The 20,218-nt window shown below is 44.2% G+C and overlaps 2 protein-coding genes across 2 annotated transcripts in view; both read right to left on the reverse strand.

Annotated features, from left to right (window-relative positions):
* The window catches only part of LOC119161152 (Gar1 ribonucleoprotein), an 81,022-nt gene that overhangs the window by 59,383 nt on the left and 1,421 nt on the right, over positions 1-20,218 (reverse strand). The gene's annotated exons all lie outside the window — the stretch shown is intronic.
* LOC119161149 (cytochrome c oxidase assembly protein COX18, mitochondrial) overlaps positions 1-20,218 on the reverse strand; it is an 84,031-nt gene that overhangs the window by 10,159 nt on the left and 53,654 nt on the right. The window lies entirely within an intron of this gene.

The raw sequence follows: 20,218 nt of genomic DNA on the forward strand, positions 1-20,218 counted from the left end.
GATGACACGTGGTACTTCTGTGTTGATTACCGCCATCTTAATCGAATCACGAAAAAGGACGTTTATCATTTGCCCCGAATTGATGACGCCTTTGATTGTCTCGACGGCGTGCGATACTTTTCTTCAATTGACCTACGTTCTGGCTATTGGCAAATTGGGGTAGACAAGAAAGACCAAGAAAGGACTGCGTTTGTAACTCCCGACGGCCTATACCAATTCAAGGTCATGCCGTTTGGGCTATGCAACACTCCAGCCACGTTTGAGCGTATGATGGACCTCGCTACTGCAAGGGTTCAAGTGGTCAACAAGCCTGTGTTACCTGGATGATGTCCTTGTATATTCGCCTACATTTGAGACATAGGCACTGCGCCGTGCTCCCGACCGGGTTGCAGAAATTAGGTGCCTTTCTCATCTTCTAACCACATCCACCACCACATTTGAGACACACCTCCAGCGTTTGTTAGCGGTTTTCGACATTTTCCGCACTGCTGGCCTTCAACTAAACTCGTCGAAATGTCGTTTCGGCCGCCAGTAGATTGCGGTGTTGGGTCGCCTTGTCGACGCATCAGGTGCCTGACCCGGAGAAAATTCGTGCCATCACGAGCTTTCCTGTACCACAGTCTGTCAAGGACGTCCGCGGCTTTGTGGGGCTTTGTTCCTATTTTAGAAGGTTTCTCAAAGATTCTGCAACGATCGCTCGACCACTCACCGACCTTCTGAAGAAAGACTTTTACGTGGGGTTCCGCTCAAGCTGCCGCCTTTTCTCAACTCATCAACCTCCTCACGACTCCACATATATTGGCCCACTTTGACCCATCTTCTCCGACAGAAGTCAGAACTGATGCGAGTGGTCATGAAATTGGAGCCGTCCTAGCCCAACGCCAGCGGGGATACGACTGAGTCATCGCCTACGCTAGCCACCTTCTCACAGCTGCCGAGCGCAACTGCCGAGCGCGATGTCAATAACAGAGCGTGGATGTCTTGCTCTTGTTTGGGCAGTCATGAAGTTCCACCCATATTTATATGGCACGAGTTTCTCAGTAATAACGGACCACCATGCGCTATGTTGGCTTTCGTCACTGAAGGATCCGACTGGCCGGCTCGGGCGCTGGGCTCTGCAGCCTCTGCGACTGCAAGAATATACCTACATGGTGACGTACAAGTCTGGACGCCTTCATCAGGACGCAGACTGCTTGTTCCACAACCCGGTCGCTGAATCGAGCTCTATGCCTGACACCGACACCAAGCCTTGAGTCTTTTCCCTTTCGCAAATGACATGCATCGGTGACGAGCAGCGCCATGATGCGTCCTTGTGTGCTATCATTGAGTGCCTCGAATATACCATCTTCCAATTAGTCCCATCGCTCATTCGTGCACCTCGAGGGTGTATTATACCGCCAAAGTTTTGAGCAGGATGGACCGGCCCTGCTGCTTGTCATTCTGAAACACCTTCGCTCGGAAGTTCTACATGAACTTTATCGCCTTAATTCCGACTGCTGGTCACCTTGGTGTGTCACGCACTTACGACCGAACACGCCGACGCTTCTTTTGGCCAGGGCTTCCACGCTCAGTCAGAAGATACGTTGCGGCTTGTGAGAAATGCCAGCGCCGCAAAACACCATCGACACTTCCCGCCGGATGCCTTCAACCACTTGACATTCTGTCAGAACCGTTCTTCCGCGTTGGCTTGGACCTACTTGGCCCTTTCCCTTTGTCTTCCTCGGGTAACAAGTGGATAGCCATGGCCACCGACTACGCCACGCGTTATGCCATCATCACACGAGCTCTTCCAACAAGCTGCGCCACGGATGCCGCCGACTTTTTCCTCAAGGACGTGATTCTGCAACACGGAGCCCCACGGCAGCTGCTTACAGACCGTGACCGCACCTTCTTGTCGAAGGTGATAGCCGACATCTTGCAGTCCTGTCGAACGAGACGCAAGCTGACTACGTCATACCACCCGCAAACCAATAGACTTACGGAGCGTCTAAATCAAACTCTTACAGACATGCTCGCTAAGTATGTTTCTACCAACCATACCGACTGGGATCTCGCGTTGCCGTACATCACATTTGCCTACAATTCTTCTCGCCATGACACTGCCGCTTACACCCCATTTTTTCTGCTGTTCGTCCGAGAACCTACATTACCCCTAGATACAGTCATTCCGTCTACCGCGACACCGACCAGCGAATATGCCCTTGACGCTATCACTCGGGCTGCCCACACACGCGAAATCGCCCGCACTCGCTTCCTGGCCTCTCAAGAGAACCAGCGGCGTTTGTACGATCAACGGCACCGCGACGTGCACTTCTTACTCGGTTCATTGGTGCTGCTGTGGTCCCCGACCCGTCAAGTCGGCTTGTCGGAAAAACTTCTTTTCCGCTACACAGGTCCATATCGAGTCATTCGTGAAATTACTCCTGTGACATACGAAATTGCCCCTGCTGCCCCATCGCACTCAAGTGCCCAACAAACCACCGATATCGTACATGTGGCACGCTTGAATCCACACCACTCTCCCGCTGACGTTGACATCTAGATGCGCCGAGACGGCGCTTCTGCCGCCGGGGATTATGCTACATGCATGTTGACATTTTGTGGGACGATGCGCCTGTGTGCCTGACGAAGAGGACGAAAGGTGGTCTCCGCTCGATCGCTGGTGAACCGGTCACGCCATTACTGCTGGTTTTAAGTAAATCTCTTCCACAGCCTCGTCGATACGGCGTCGCGTCTTATCCGTAACAATATTTAAATGGCGCGCCGACAAAACACGTCGGTGGCGGCGCCTACCTCTATTCGGCCATTGGCTGATTTGAACATGGCGCTCGGTTGTTACAGAGGTCGCCGCGAGAGGCATTACTTGTCGACGAATGCGCACGCGATCTTGCTAGAATAGCCGCGTATTCGAAAAAAAAAAAAAGAAAAAAAAATGTTCTAGGTCACGAGGTGTGAGTAACGTTTTTTGTTTGCCCCTTCCATTCCCCCCTGTTCAGCTTCGAGCGTTTTCGTCGGGACGAGAGAAGAGAGAATGTGATTGCAGCGTGTGACAAATCTTTGTAACTCCGCTCGTACTGGACGGATTCTTAATTTACAAAGGTAAATTTACAAAAGCTATTTACAAAAGCAATAGCTATTTACAAAAGTAATAGCTAATAGAACTAGGGTGACAAAAGATTTCAATCAACCAAAGGGCCAAGCAGGATTTTATACAGGCTACTCGACATTAAACCATATTCATACTATCAGTCAGGTAATAGAGAAATATGCAGAATACAACCAACCCCCACACGTAGCTTTTATAGACTATGATAAGGCAATTGGCTGAGTCAGTCGAGACATCAGCAGTAATGCAGGCACTACGGAGTCAGGGCATCAAGAAATCCTACACATGCATACTGGAAGAAATCTACAGTGGATCCACAGTCACCATAGTTCTCCATAAAGAAAGCAACAGAATCGCAATACAGAAGGGTGTAAGGCAGGGAGACATGATCTTTCCAATGCTATTTACCAAGTGTTTACAGGAGGTTTCTAGGGCTCTAGATTGGGAAGAGTCTTAGTAACCTGCAGTTCGGTGATGACATTGCCTTGATGAGTAACTCAGGGGACAAATTACAGCTCATGATTACTAAACTGAACTAGGAAAGCAGAAGAGTAGGTCTGAAAATTAATATGCACAAAACTAAAGTAATGTGCAACTGTCCTAGCAGAAAACAGCACTTTGCAATAGTTGGAGAGCTGGAAGTTGTAAAGGAAAATGTCTATTTAGCACAGGTAGCAACTGCAGAGCCAAACCACGAGAGTAGTAAAATAGCCAGAACAATGAGAATGGGGTGGATTACATTTGGCAAGCGTTCTCAAATCACAAATGGTAATCTGCCACTAACCCTCAAGAGGAAAGTATACTATACACATAACAGCTGCATCTTGGTGGTACTTAGCTACGGAGCAGAAACCTGGAGACTTACAAAGAGGGTTCAGCTTAAATTGAGGACGACGCAGTGAGCAATGGAAAGAAAAATGGTAGGTGTAACCTTAAGAGACAAGAAGAGAGCAGAGTGGATTAGGGATCATACGAGGGTTAAGGATATCATAGTTGAAACAAAGAGGAAATGGACATGGGCCGGGCATGTAGCGCGTAGACAGGATAACCGCTGGTCATTAAGAGTAACTAACTGGATTCCCAGAGAAGGCAAGCGGGTTAGGGAGAGACAGAAGGTTAGGTGGGCAGATGAGATTAAGAAGTTTGCGGGTATAAATTGGCAGCAGCAAGCACAAGACTGGGTTGTGCTTGCTTGGAAAGAACACAATGCAACATACCTGAAGAGAACTTACTATGGTGCCGGCAGCCGGCAGAACAGGCTGCATGGGATACTGCCAGCACTTTGTCTCCATTGGCAGGCTGCAGTCACGTGACCAAACTGCCGGCAGTTCTGCTTTAGTGGGGTAGTGCCGGCAGCCGGCAAGCACTTCTGAGAGCATGTGTGTTAGCACCGATTAATCCACAAGATTTTATTCTATGCTTACATTCTAGGTTCACAGTAGGTCCCTGTGTACCTTCTGCAATGCCGTTTACTAAGCATATGCACGGAGATATTTCTCCTACAAAAATGCAGCAAAAGACCACGAGAAAGTTATCTTTTCATGTTCATGATAACAGTAGTAAATAGTGTAAACTTAGAACAAAGGGGATAACTTTTGTGATCAAGTCTCATTTAATTATGTGAAGTTGGGCTCATTTTCTGTTCACAGCGGTAAATACATAGCATCCTTAAAGTACATGCTATATTCAGCACATGTTGAACTTGTGTTCTGTCCTACAGTTCTCTTGAAGTTAATAATTTGTACGTCTCAATGTCTCTAAAGAAGATCTACACTACACAGTATTTGAAGTAAAAATTCAACAGAAAACAGGTTATGCTTTATTAACTCATTCGCAATTGGAACATTGCTAGACTTTAGCTTTTAGCTAATTCCTCAAGTGCACACCAAGCAAGTGATACCACGAAAGGCACAAATCATACATGACAGAGTGTTGTATAAATCAGCTTTGCACATCCCACGTTCCCATTTCTGGACGGTTTTCATGCATGTTAGTGGACTTGCTACAGCTGCCCATGCATCTTCAGAAAAAAAAAATTGTACACAGTTGATGTCAATGTTCTCGTCCATAACACCACAGTGAATCAATTCTGGCCTTTGTTCAACATCACTTTCTTCAAGCTGCCTGCCTTGCATTGCAGATTTCGCTTGCTCTTCTTTAACAAGTCAGCTCAGGATAATTTTTTTTGTTCTTTTCCCCATTGACAGCAGTTTGAAAGAGACTCGCTCTGAGGTAGCTTTTCTTTTTGGCAGGCCGATTAAGGTCAGTGTAGGACCCTTTAGCTACCCACACTTCCTCATAGCTGGTGGCCTTTTAACTTTGTGTAAGACGCTAGTAGACAATGTCTTGGTAGCACCGTGGAGCTTAGTGTCGAGCTTCATCATTTCTTCGTAAAAGTATGTCTTATTGACTTGTAGTATCTCGCCACCTTCCTTTATGGTGCTTTGAGCACGCAGAGGCTGACCAGAGCTCTTTTGATAGACGTCTGTATATCCTGCAATACTGCCATTTGCATACCGACGGCTGTACCAATTTTGGTGGGACTGGTGGTAACATCAGTACTTCTGTCATCTGCATCCTCATCTGAAGCAGCTGGCCTTATGGTTTTTTTTCCAAGAGATTGACAGAGCAATAATCTCTGAAGCTCTATCTGGGACATTTCGTGCTTGCACCTCGAGACAATATCTCACTCCTTTCTAATTTAAATGGCAGTTCTGTTTACCAAGAGATGAATAGGGATACACAATCGAAATATGAAACTAATCAAATAAATGCAGTTTGGTTTAAGCAGCAGTTACGTTTAAGAAATTCAGACACCCGTGAACACATCTAACCAGCATCTTCTAGGCCTGGGCATGGTGATATGTTTCGGGAGCTTCGAAAGGCCCACCTCACAAATCAGTACACTTGACTGTCACAGACGGTAGCATTTCGCTGCCTATTAGGCTGCCCACGCATTCAACACATAAGAACTGTGCTCCGGAAAGCTATTTGTACTAGTGGTACCTAATACCACAAGAAGTTTCTCAGGCATTGGGGCAGCTCGCCCAACGCTTTCTTCTTAGAGCAAACAGTTCCAGTGACGCTCCAAGAAGTAAGCACATCACTTCCCCATATGGCATATGCGCAGTGTCTTTTACAATCAAGGTCGGTTCTTTGTTGACAAATATTTTTTTTTGTGAAAGTGCCACTTATGATGATGCCTTTCATCAGATGGAACTTTCAAAAAGGAAAGTAATGGAGCAACTTTAATTTCAGCTGCCTTGTGGGGGGGGGGGGGGGGTAAACAACAAGAGGGAAGGCAGGGAGGTTAACCAGGCACATGCCCGGTTTGCTACCCTATGCTGGGGGAATAGGAAGGGGGCATAAAGATGAGAGAGAGAGAGGAAAGAGAAGAGAAAGAGAGAGAGAAAAAAAAGAAAAACAAAAGGAGGATTGTCAGTCAATCGGCTGGTGCGTATGCAGTGGTGGCACTACACAAAAGTTAAAGGTGGTCACATAGGCCTGTAGTTCTCAAAAAGCACAAGACAGCTTTGACTGCTTTTTGAGCCGACGAAAGGCGATGACGGTGTTCCAGTAGCATCTGCACAGAGAGTGGCCGATCGTCCAATTGTCGCAATGCGTCCGAAAGCTTCTGTCTTTCAGAGGCAAATCGAGGGCAATGGCATATCAGATGGTCGATGCCTTCTTTGGTGCAGCAGACGTCGCATTCCGCATTGTCGGTCAATCCGATGAGGGTTCTATAGGCTTTTGTGAAGGCAACCCCCAACCAAAGGCGACAAAGAAGTAAAGCTTCATGTCGACGAAGTCCGGATGGAGGTCGAAGTTCGAGTTGAGGGTTTATTTGGTATAGTCTCGTATGTCTTATGCTTGGGGTGTTCCACTCCTGCAGACTCAGACTACGTGCCAGGTGACGAAGTTGCTTTGCAGTGTCAGTCCTTGACAAAGGAATCGGAAGGGTGTGTTCTTCTTGGTGCGATGTGCGAGCTGCGTTGTCTGCGGAATCATTGGCACTGATCCCACAATGGCCAGGAAGCCACTGAAACTTCACCTCGTGGCCTGTTTCTGTGACGTGGTGAACGAGCTTGACAACTTCGTAAGTTAATTGTTCATGGCAACCTCGTCGAAGGACTGACTGCATGCTCTGTAGGGCTGGTTTTGAGTTGGAAAACACAGCCCATTTACTCGGTCTTTGGGATTTGATGTACTCTATGGCGCCACGCAAAGCCGCAAGTTCTGCCGCTGTGGACGTAGTGACATGTGACAGTTTGATTCGCAGAGTGATTCCTCTAGCTGGAATCACTCCCGCACCACCAGAACCAGATGCTGTGGTTGAACCATCGGTGTATTTGTGCACGTGGTTGTTGTACATTTCGCGCAGATGGCTCAAGCTCAATTGTTTTAGGGCTGATGAAGGCAAATTTGATTTTTTCTGTATACCTGGAATTGAAATACGTACTTGTGGAAGTGCCAGGCACCACGGAGGATACACCAGTTTCTCAGCAGGCGTAAAACCTGACGTAAACGACGCACGATGAGCACAGACAATTGCACTATATTTCGTGCGGGGCCTCTCAGTAGCGAGGGTTGCCAAGTGGTGGGAAGGATTCCTAGCATGTTGCCTGAGGTACGTACGCATCGTTTCAATGGTGATGTGCGTCATGATCGAGTAGTCCTGTGGAATGGCAATTGTTTCAGCTGTCGATGCGCAGCGGGGTAAACCAAGGCATATCCTAAGCGCTTGGGCTTGAATATTTTGGATTGTGCGCAGGTTCGTTTTGCACGTGTTAGATATAACAGGTAGGCTATACCGCAGAAATCCAGTAAATAATACCTTGTACAGCTGTAGCATAGACTCGACAGACGTTCCCCAACTTTTCCCAGCAAGAAACCTGAATAAGTGACAAATGGCAGTCAGCCGCTTTTTCACGTAGTTTACGTGGGGTGTCCAAGACAGGTTTCGGTCGATTACGACTCCCAAGAACCTGTGACTCCGGCTGCATGACACCAACTGCCCATTAATTGATATGCCGTAAGCGGACATTGGTTTTCTGGTGAAGGCCACGACTGCACACTTCTCACTTGCGATTTCAAGCCCTTGTTTGCATAAGTGGTACGATGTCACTGATGCTGCCTTCTGAAGTCGAGCGCGAAGTTGAAGTCGAGTCACACCTGATGTCCACACACAGATGTCATCAGCATAAATGGAAAGTTGTACACTACTTGGTTGCTTGCCAACTAGTTCAATGAGTGTTAGGTTGAACAGCGTCGGGCTTAGCACTCCGCCTTGCGGGACTCCTCGGCTGCAGTAATACTCGGGTGTCGGGCCATTCTCTGTCTGCACGTGAAATGCTCTATTCTGTAGGTAGCTCTGAACCCACGTATATATCCTGCCACCGAGTCCCACTCCTTCTAGTGCGCTGAGAATGGCTTCGTGGGTGACATTGTCGTAGGCCCCTTTAACGTCAAGAAACAGAGCAGCAGATAACCGTTTGCAGGCCTTCTGGTGTTTTACATATGTCACCAAGTCAACTACATTGTCAATTGACGAGCGGCCTCGTCTGAACCCGGACATGGCATCTGGATATATTTCGTAGAACTCTAAGTACCATTCCAGACGCTTTAAAATCATCCTTTCCATAACTTTTCCCACACAGCTCGCGAGGGCAATCGGGCGGTAAGAGGAAATGTCCAAGGGTGACTTGCCGGCTTTGAGAAGTGGAATCAGGCGACTTGACTTCCATTCCTGTGGAACCATGCCAGTTTGCCAGGAGTCGTTGTACAGCTGCAAGAGTGCCTGCCGAGCTTGATCTCCTAGGTGACACAGAGCGCGGTAAGTGATGCCGTCAGGTCCTGGCGCTGAAGAACGTCTACACAAAGGAAGTGCAGCCTTTAGTTCGTCCATTGAAAACGGAATCTCCATTCGGGGATCATGTGAGGATACAGAAAAGTCGGGCGTCTTTGTCCCAGTTGAATTTGAGCCGCAGGCAATCCTTCGACAGAAGGAACCTGCGACATCAATCTCTTCGCAGCGTAAGTGAAGTGCCAGAGATTTTAATGGGTAGCACTGAGTAATGGTTGTACGAAGACCCCGGACAGTTCTCCAGATTAGCGACAGAGGCTTTCTGGGATCCAAAGACTCGCAAAAAGATACCCATCGTTGCTTGTCCAACTTGTCCATGTGACGCTGTATTTTCTTTTGTGTGCGTCTGGCCACTCTCAGATCATCAAGTGACCTCGTGCGTCTATAAGGTCGTTCTGCACGACGACGAATCGCTCGGAGTTTCTCGAGATCAACGTCCATATCAGTGCGAGATGAGCTCACCGGAAGCAAACGCGTTGTTGACTGTAGGGCACTCTTTATCGTCCTCTAGGTTGAAAGGTGAGGCACCAACATAGTCTTCCATGATTAACTTGTATTTTTGACAATCGGTGCACTGGACGGCTCTGGAGGACTTGAGACTTGGAAAGCCGTCAATCTTCAGGTATGTTGGGATGTGGTCACTACCCCTTGTTTCCAAATCCGAAAACCAGTGCACTCTGCGTGTGAACGAGCGTGAGACGAAAGTGAGGTCCAGGCAACTGCTATAGGCCGATCCGCGCAGATAAGTAGGGCTGCTGTCATTCACGAGGATAAGTTCACATTCAGAAGTGAAAGGCACTAACTGCCTACCTCTAGTGTTGACCCTGGAGCTTCCTCATAAGTAGTGGTGGGCATTGAAGTCACCAGTTATCACCCATGGCTGGAGAGTTGAATTCAAAATTCCGCGCGAGCGCTCTCGGTCTAGACGACTTGATGGACGTAAGTAGGCTCTGATGATGGTGAATGTGGTCTTCTTGTTTTTTACTGTTAGGCAAACGTACTGGTTTTCTTCGTCAGGGGGTACAGGGTGATGAACATAAGTTAAGTCGCGCCGTATGAACCCAATGACCTTGCTGCGCTCTCCGTGGGTAGAAGACATAAAGCACTCATATCCAGACAGTCTCATCTGGGCTGACAGGTTCGGCTCACAAATCACAATTATGGAGAACTGGTTCGTGAATACATATTGCCGGAACTCGGACATACGCGCCCTAAGTCCTCTGGCATTCCACTGAAGGACAGATGCGTTCTTGACCTTGCGTTCTTGACAGCTGCCTTGTAGTCACAAGAAAAAACAGCACCAAGCTCAATACAATAGCAATACACACAGCTGTCCTTAAAATGCATTTGTGGCTATGAATATAGGAGCAGGAATTAACTGTACTGTAAGTATTATTGAAACAAAAAATGCTGTCTGGTACTTGTTGTAAGCGTACATCAAAACTAAAATTGTTTAGCCAATGCACCTGGCACAACACTAGGATGCAGCACACGAATAGTATGTGCAGTTTATCACACTTGTCTATAGTGCATGAGCGGTGTGCTGCAAATCAAACGATTTGTGTTATCGTAGTTGCTCTGTTAGAGGCAATACACTTGTGCCTCTTCAGTTCATGCAGTATATTCACTCTGCACAAGCAGTATCAGTGAAGTTTAGTATCTGCTTTAGAATTTCATCATATTTTCTCCCCACAGCACTGTTCAGGTGCTCAAGGCAGGTGTGATCAGAACCGTACTCTTGCTATTGTGAAACAATAAAGGATGAAAACTATGTGCTGGTCACACCGGTGTTTATATGTTCCTTAAAGGGTACACAGATTAAAACTGCAAACTTGAGTATGCTATAAAAATCCTCTGAGGTTGAAAAATACAAATGCAAGCAACAAATACAAATGCAAAATACAAATGCAAGCAACAGGCTATATGAAAGCTTTTGTAGTTAGCTAAACCACCTAAGGTCTAGAATAGCTATGTAGCAGCAGAAAGGAAGGTTAAGCATGAAAAGCAGCTGAAGAAAAAGTGGCATTGTACTTTTTGTCTCATTACTTACAGAACCATGCATCTTCCATATAAATGAAATTTCTGCTTTCACCTGCAAGAAAGATAATGTTTTTGCCATATATGCAGTCCCTTAACCTGCAGTATGAATTCGAGTGGATAATTTGAAGCGCCAGTCTGCACCAGTTCAGCTCATTTGAAAACTTCGGGTGCCGTGTGCCGATTCCGAATCACAATTTCGCCGCAAATCCACGCAAATGGCAGCTCTTGGGAGCCACAAGGAAATGCAGCCCAGCGATACTGATAGGTGATATTTGAAGCACCCCATCCACGCTTCTGTCAGAAGAAATAGAAAAAAAAAAACAAAGGGTATTATGATTAATTTAAATGTGCACCTACGGAAACGAAGACGTGCTACACAGCATTATATTAAACTAGGTCAAGCGGGCAGCACGTCGCATGCTCCTCGCTACATCAGCGTATAATGATTTATCCTTTCTTTCTGGTAATATAAATAACCAATAATGATCATTTTGATGCAATTAGCGATGTATGCGAACTTCCGATTGGCGGTTGCTGCAGAAATTTGCGCACTTTTTCTACTGGCGAAGTTTCTGCTAGAAACTGCTACTTCGAAAACTTCAGTGATCTTGTTTTCCAGCCAGAACAAATAGCCGATTCCGTCACACTGGCCATTATTACCCCCCCCCCCCCCCTTTTTTTTTACTAGAATGGTCGCATCGTAACACGCTGACACTGCGCGGAGCAGGTAACCTGCTGTCCGCGTGTCACTACTGTGTTGCAGTGAAGCACGTCTTTTTTTTCCGCAGGCACACTTTTTAGCTGACCTCGAAAATTTTTTTTTATTCCCGCTGGCAGCACCGGTGATAACCGTACACCTGTGTTTGCGGCAAAATTTGTCATAGGTATTGCATGAAAACATAACCCTTAGAGCTGCGAACTAGCCAGCATAGCAAACGACCTCCTCTGATTACTTTCAATATTTCAAAGTTCTTTGCATATCTTTTTGCACGCTTCGTTAATTCGAAATCCCGCTTAATTCGAAGATTTTCCAAAGTCCCACTGACTTTGAATTGACGAGGTTTTTCTGGTAAAACCTCGGTAATTCAAACCTGGTTATTTCGCTATCCCGCTTATTTCGAAGTATTTCCACTGCCCCATATTTTGCAATGGATGTTTGAGCGGGTAACGTGAAGCGGCGGTCAGCACAAGTCTGGTTAATTCCAAAACTTTGGGTGCAGTGTGCCAATTCCCGATCCAAATTTCGGCTCAAACCCGCGGAAACGACGGTCCTTAAGAGCCACTAGGCAATATACTTTAGCGATACTAATGAGTGGTAGCTGAAGCACCCCAGCCTCCTTCCAGCACAAAAAAATTATATATATATATATATATATATATATATATATATATATATATATATATATATATATATATATATCACAACGTCAGCGGGTCATGATTTATTCATTCTTTCTGGGAATTTAAAGACATTAATAAAGGACAGTTTGGAGAAATCCGCGATGTATGCGAACCTCCGAATGCCGGTCGCTCCAGAAATTCGCGCACTTGCACAGTTGGCAGCCGGAGTTCTTGCCTGCAACACCTACTTTGAAAACTCGGGTCGAAAGCTTCAATTGTGATGTTCTCTAGCTAAAACACATGACCGATTTCATTACATTGTCCATTATTAATTTTTTTTTATTTTACGAGAAAGAATCGTCGAATGATCGCATCATGACGTGCTGAAGCAGCGAGGAGCAAGCGACTTGCTGCCCGCGTGTCACTACTGTGTTGCAGTGAAGATGTCTTTCGCAGGCGAGCATTTCAGTTGTTTTTCTTTCTTTCTCTTTTTTTTTTGCGGTGACAGCAGTTGGGCCCCGAACTACTCTTTGTTTGCGGCAAAACTGTGACCAGGTATTGCTGGAAAACATAACCCTTGGAGTCACAAACTAGCCGGCACAGCAAACAACCAGCCCCGATTAATTTCAATAATTACAAGTTCCTTGCATTCTACTTTTTGTATGTTCTGTTAATTAAAAAAAACGCTCAATTCAAAGACTTATCATAATCCTAGTGACTCCGAATTGAAAAGGTGCTACTGTATATTCACCATATCTTGCTAACCCTGATTGGCCCAGATGATTGCCATGGCCTCTCTCATTGGCTTAAAATATGCTGTCATTTCAGAATTCGACAATATGGCAAAATTTGAAAATGTCCAGAAGAGCTGGCCTGGAATCAATGTTTACAAACATTTACAAAAGGGGAGCTTTTCTGGACACTGTCAAATTTATAGAACGAAGTTGACTGCCAGCTACCTCAAGAAGCTAGAGCATCTTCCCTAGCAACTTGCAAATGATGCCCTGCAATCGGCCAATGCATAGTGCAGGCTGTGTGACCTTTTCTATTTTTTTAATTGCAATGCAGACTTGTCATGAGTGCACATAATGATTGGTGTGTATGTGTGTACCATATGTGTGCTGTATGCAGTATGGACAAGTGGTGAATGTGCCCAGTTCCATGTTGAGATGACTGTCGGTGTAAGGGCCCCCTTGACCCAAAGCTTTCTAAGCATGACCTAATAATATTTGGGGTTTTATATCTAAACCATAATATGATTGTGCGACGCTTTAGTGGAGGGCTTCAGAAATTTCGACCATCTGGCGTTTTTCATCCTGCACTTATATCGCACAGTACATGAGCCTCTGTTGTTTCCCCTCCATCGAAATGAGGCTGCTGCGGCCGGGATCAAACCTGCTACCTTCCTGTCAGCAACTGAGCACCTTATCCACTGATCCATTACGACAGACCCTCACCATGACTTTCTTGCCCTATTCAGGTGAAGGAAGGAGGGTGCGATAAGATGAATGTGTTCATATGGGTCCGCAGTGGGTTGAGGGCATGCCGTGGGAAGGGAATGGCCAGAAGGTAGGCAGTAGGAGGGCAAAGTATGTGCTACTCAGCAGCAATGTTCCCAAGATTCACAGCATGGCTCGAGCTAAATACATTGTACTACATTGACGAAAGTAGCTGCTTTGCTATTCATTGTGTATAGTCTTGCAGTCCAGCAATACCTGCATACTGGGAAACCTACTCTGTGTAACATCATAATCTAGAAGATTAATTATGATGACTTTCAAATCACAAATGCCACTGAAGTCGATAAAGAAAACAATGTGGGCCTGTTGGTTAGCTCTCAATCACTAATAGCATGAAGTGCAGTGCAGCACCAACAACACAAGAAGAAACCAACGCATACAAGTGCTATGGCTGGAAACTGATGCAGAATTCATGTTGACACTATCAATGCGGGCCTCTTGATTTCATCGAGACAATAAAGTGATAAACTTACTGGATAATGAAGCACTTCATAATTATTGTCACAAAAGGCAATTGAAGTACCTTGTTCACGTTTTAAACACCGTGATAGGCAAAGACACAGAGAAGAGGTACAGCTTTCCAAAGGCAAAATTAAAGGATATTCAAGGACTTTCCAGAACCTGTTGCAAGTTCTTCAAGTACTCAAAGCGGCATGCAAAGTTGAAATTTCTTCACTAAAAATTTAAAAAAAATTACCAATTTCATTGCACTTACAATAAATAACTGAATATCACAATTATAACGAAAAAATCTAGTCTCAATAACTTCTCAAGATCACAACTGAGCCTTTATCTACAAGGGGACATATACCATCACCATGCCATTTTGAAGGTCTGTTTGTACTTGCTGTCTTGCTGCCCGGGCCTTTGGCATGCACGAGGTGTTCTGCAGGTCTCTAGACATCCAAGTTGCCATATAGATCTGACACAGCGCGTGCATCAGGGTTTTCGCATGTGTGGCAAGGTTAACATTACTCTGCTATGAGCTCTGTGAAGTTCACCAAACCGATTGAGAATAATGTCAATTCACTTGCACAAAGATTATTAATTTATAGGAGGTATGCACTTCATTGATGTCATCCGTGAGGAAAGCTAGTCGCGGGTTCATCATTCTGCAGGTTCACTCACCACACATGCAAAAACATGCAACACAGGCTTCTTTTCATTTTTTTAAGTGTAGTTTAGAAGGGAGACATAGGAAGCTGTGAGGAAAGCATTGAGTATAGTGCTAGAGAGGCTAAAAAGCATACACAGCACAGATCTCACGTTCGCTGCAGGTCTGTCTGGCCTTTTCTAACCCACCACCAGCAACGAAATCGCGAGAAGAAAGCATGACCAATGCTTGATGACATTAGTTAGTTCAGTAAGTGCCTCCTTTTCAGCATGTGCTGCACCTTATTACTTTGTACGCATTTGCATTACTTAACTAAGCGTTTGAGCGATTACCTTGCATAGGTGTGGTGCTAGCGCTCTGCACAATTGAGAGAACATTTCGATGTCACTGCAGTGCGCACACACTTTTAAATACGCACTATGTTTTTGTGTGGTTTATAATATGATAATTACTGCTATACACAACGACCTGTCATTTACAAGTCAGTGGCACATCAGTATAGTACGCATTCATTTTTCTTTCGCCTCATTCAAGCCTCATGAATAGCGTGGCGACTTCCGCGGCACATGTAAAGCCCTCAGTGATGTTTAGATCGCGACCAGCGTGTGGTTAGGAGTCGGCCATGCCCCCCAGAGAAATCGCCAACCTGTAAAGGCCTAAACACGCATAGACACCACGGGCGCTCGTGGTGTCTATGTGTGTTTCTTTCTCTGTGTGGTTGTGAATTTGGTGCAAAGTTGACTATTTAATCAACAATTATAGCTTGTCATCATAAGTAAACTCGCAGTTAATTGCAGTAGCTTCATTTCATACCAAAATACGTGAAATACTTTACCAGTGGTTTGTCGAGGGTTCGAACAGCGACGGCACTTGCTCGTTTTGGGCACTCGGTCCAAAATTATCCCTGATGATTACTGGGCACTTGATTCAACAGGGGTCATCAAAAGGTAGGACTGCTAGAGACCTCTAAAGACAGGATGCAATGGGAAATGACATGCACCATGCTCTCACGGGTTTTGTCCCCAGCCACTTGGCTGATCACAGTAAAAATTGAGGTTTTCGGTCAATTCTTGATAAGTGGGTAGTCATAGGGTGCTATGAGCAGCACAAATAGAAGATTAGCGAAGCCTTTCACATTCAACAGCATGGTGATTCTTGTGTTAACGTATTCTCAATGGCTGTGAAATTAGATATCTGGGGTCCTTTTGATATGACAGTTTCTTAACGTTTGCTGGATGGCCTTTATCACATTTATGCACATTTGTGGTTATGTTGCATGGTTCTGCGCAGATACCTGTTTCCTATATATTGCAGTTGTTTTGCAATAAACCTTGGATGTTAGCTAAGTGCTGTGTATGCCTTTTTCTCTTGTCTCATTTTCAGTGCCATTTTTTTCTTCATCTACCGTGCAGCACTAACCAGCCCTGTCAAGCACACTGCCATTGCATGCTGCCACACAGAAAAATAAAATGGTCTAATGCCTTTGCAAGAACTCATTCAACTGACAAATGCTTACTCTTGATGGCAAAGCCTGCTCAAAGCGCTACTCATAAAACTTTTCAAATAGCACTTTATCTTGTGAATATTTTTTACATGACTTTTAACATATTGTGTGTTATTTTTCAGTTGCACTATAGAGAAATTCACATCAGAATTGCAATGGCTTTAATATGACAGGCGCCGTGGCATCCGATTCAACATGTAGGTCAAAGTTGCTGTGGTCATTGAAGTGTTGTAAAAGATGGGAACAAACTTAAGCTTTTGGCACTAGAACATGCTTGTTTCTACATTTCACTACTCATGAAAACAAAGTAGAGTCATTGCATATTTATATTGTATTTCTACTCTAAAATTTCTCACTTTAACAGTGACTCTTATTGACATCATCAGGTCACATGCCATTAAATTTAGATGTATGGCTCCTCGCTCGAAAAAAATACCATTTGGAATGAAATTTAATGGCTTAACTGCTGAATGTAACTTCTTGTGCCTGTGTGGCATGCGAGGAGGATAAAAAAATGCTGGATTGTAAACCTTCATAACATATAACTGGCAAAGATGAAGCCACGGTTTGCCCCTGGTTTGTGTCATAAAAACTCTCTTTTCAGGTGGTGCCAGCCCACACGTAAAGTGGATTTGCTCTTTTAGTACAAATGCCAGGTGAATAATAAAAAAATCCCAGCATATCTATGGAGTGAATGATGATTGGTGGGGCGAAGTGTTCGTCAGTCCGCCTGTGCTTCAGCTCATCCACTCCCTCTTGCTTCCATACGTCGATGCACTCGTCCGTGTGTCTATCCATCTGTGTGACCGTTGGTGCGTCCGTCCTTACATCCGTTCTTCCGTCTGTTCATTTGCTTGTCTGTCCGTCCGTGTGTCTGTTCGTGCGGCCGTCCTTCTGTCTGTTCATCTGTCCCTTCGTCCATATGTCCGACCCTCTGTCTATCTGTCCATGTGTCCGTCTGTCTATCTAGTGAACACTCCAAGTACAGCCATCTCATCTTTTCATCGTGTATTCATCATATGAAAGTGCCACCATCCAGTGGACATTCTAAGGACCGCTCTTTCGGGTATGTCCCACCGGTGGTTACGTACTACAACGAGGGACGCACAAGCCACGACATAAGGAGCTTCGCCCCTAAAATAAAAGATCATGGTTCATAATAAAAATAACCTACGAAAAAGAAAACTGATGAGCTGATCTCTAAAAAAAAAAAACTTACCTCGAGGTTGAGGCATCTTAAGGGAAGCTCATGATAAGTGAAATGGTAAATTCAATCAAAATGTTCAATTTTTCAATTAACTATTTTCTGCCATTCTGAGACCATGTTTCACATCATGGTGAAATATTATACCAAAATAGAAAGTAGAAGTTGAGAAAATGGGGCTTTAGAAAATGCAAATCTGCAGCTTTCCGTTGGCACCGTGTCACCATAATGGCATCATCGTAAAGAGGACAGATTGGAGCTCGAGATAGCTACAAAGCTGAATTTCTCCAATGAAAAATAAAGCCAGCTTCCTTCAGAGTTCTCTTTTCTTAGCTTCTAGCTCAATTTTCTGTGATCTCCATTTTCTCAGATTTCATTTGTTGAGCAGTTGCTGTCAGTCATCCCTGGGCCATTTAACCACAAAGAAGACATAGCCATCTCATTTTCTGAGCTTAGATTCTGAGACATTGGCGAGTGCCATAAAATTGTCCATATTTATGTGCACATCATACAGATTTTTACAATTGGCTTTTTGTAAAAATTGCTTGTAAAACAATATACACCGGACATTTCAAAAATTTTTGTTGTGTATTTATTTGAGTATTCAAAAATAAACCAATAGCATTACAACACAGAATGGGCCCTTGTGAATATCGTTATGTAAATATCTTGACAATTATATGTCTAATTATTTAAGTAATCTTTAGTTCAAAATGAAAGTCTATTTTGTTGTAGTTAAAAAACTACATTAGATATCTCAAGACTGATTTAGGTTATGATAGTCAGCACAAAAAATCTTGAGTATTCAAAAATAAACCAATAGCATTACAACACAGAATGGGCCCTTGTGAATATCGTTATGTAAATATCTTGACAATTATATGTCTAATTATTTAAGTAATCTTTAGTTCAAAATGAAAGTCTATTTTGTTGTAGTTAAAAAACTACATTAGATATCTCAAGACTGATTTAGGTTATGATAGTCAGCACAAAAAATCTTGAGTATTCAAAAATAAACCAATAGCATTACAACACAGAATGGGCCCTTGTGAATATCCTTATGTAAATATCTTGACTATTATATGTCTAATTATTTAAATAATCTTTGGATCAAAATGAAAGTCTATTTTGTTGTAATTAAAAAAACTACATTAGATATTTCAAGACTGATTTAGGTTATGATGTCAGCACAAAAAATCACGCCTGCATGCCAAATTTCATCACTTAGTTTCTATAACAAAAGTACAGTAAAGCCTCGTTAATTCAAAGTCACTGGGGCTGTGAAAAATCTTTGAATTAAGCGTTTTTTTTATTTGATGAACAAAACATACAAAAACTGGGATCCAAGAAATTTAACGAAAGCAATTACAGGTGATCGTTTGCTAAGCTGGCTCGTTTTCGGCTCCATGACTGCATTTTCCAGCAATTATCATTTCTAATTTTGCCATTGACATGGGGAAATGTTGTGCCTCGCTGCTACCAGAGCAGAAACAATTTTTTTAAGTTGTCTTGCAGTGAGCTAAAACTTGCACCTGCGGAAAAAAAAAGACGTGCTTTACTGCAACACAACAGTGACAAGCGAGCAGCATATCACCTGCTCCTCCTAGCACAAGGTCATGATGACGTGACCATTTGCCCATTCTTTCCGGTAAAATAAAGAAATCATTAATGGCCAGTCTGATGAAATTCGCGATGTGTTTTTACTGGTAAACATGATCATTGAAGTTTTTGAACCAAATTTTAAAAATAGGCGTTGCAAGCATGAGCTCCGCCAGCAGTTCAAGTGCACATATTGCTGGAGCGAGCACCATTCGCAAGTTCGCATACATTGCAAATTCCAACAGACCAGTGTTTCGATTGATCTTTTTATATTCCAAAGAAAAAAAGTGGTAAATTATAATGCATTACTGTTGCAAAAAGCATGCAATATACTGCCCTGTGTCACCACTGTGGTGCAGTGAAGCATATCTTCTCTTCAGCAGGTGCACATTTCAGCTGACCATAAGACCGCCTTTTTATTCTTTTTTGGCACTTGCAGCAGTGAGGCTAAAGTGCTTCACCTGTAACTAAGGAGTATCGAAACACTGCATTGCCTTATGGCTCCTAAGGCCCACCGTTTTTCTGGGTTTGCGGCAATATCGGTATGGTGAATCAGCACATAGCACCCCAAAGTTTTTTGATTAACCGGGTTGGCTCTCATTGCCCCTTCAAATTATTTGCTCAAACTGACATTGCAAAATATGGGACTACAAGAATCCTTTGAATTAAGGGGGTTTTCGGAATAACCTAGTCTGAATTAATGAGGTTTTACTGTAGTTTTTTTTGCCACGCCCTTCTTATGGAAAGTTGTTACGTAAAGGCACACATTGAGCACTACCTGTGCCAAAAGATTTCATATACTATACTGGTAGGGCTTGTGAAGAAAACGCTGCTTTCTTTTTGCTAACCGCTGACGTTATATCTTGCCACTGGTAAGGTGGTGGATTCTCAGCTTCACTTTCGAGGCGTAACTACCACATCAGCTAT

Source organism: Rhipicephalus microplus, chromosome X (assembly GCF_043290135.1).
Source record: "Rhipicephalus microplus isolate Deutch F79 chromosome X, USDA_Rmic, whole genome shotgun sequence".
In the NCBI taxonomy this organism is placed as follows: Eukaryota; Metazoa; Arthropoda; class Arachnida; order Ixodida; family Ixodidae; genus Rhipicephalus; species Rhipicephalus microplus.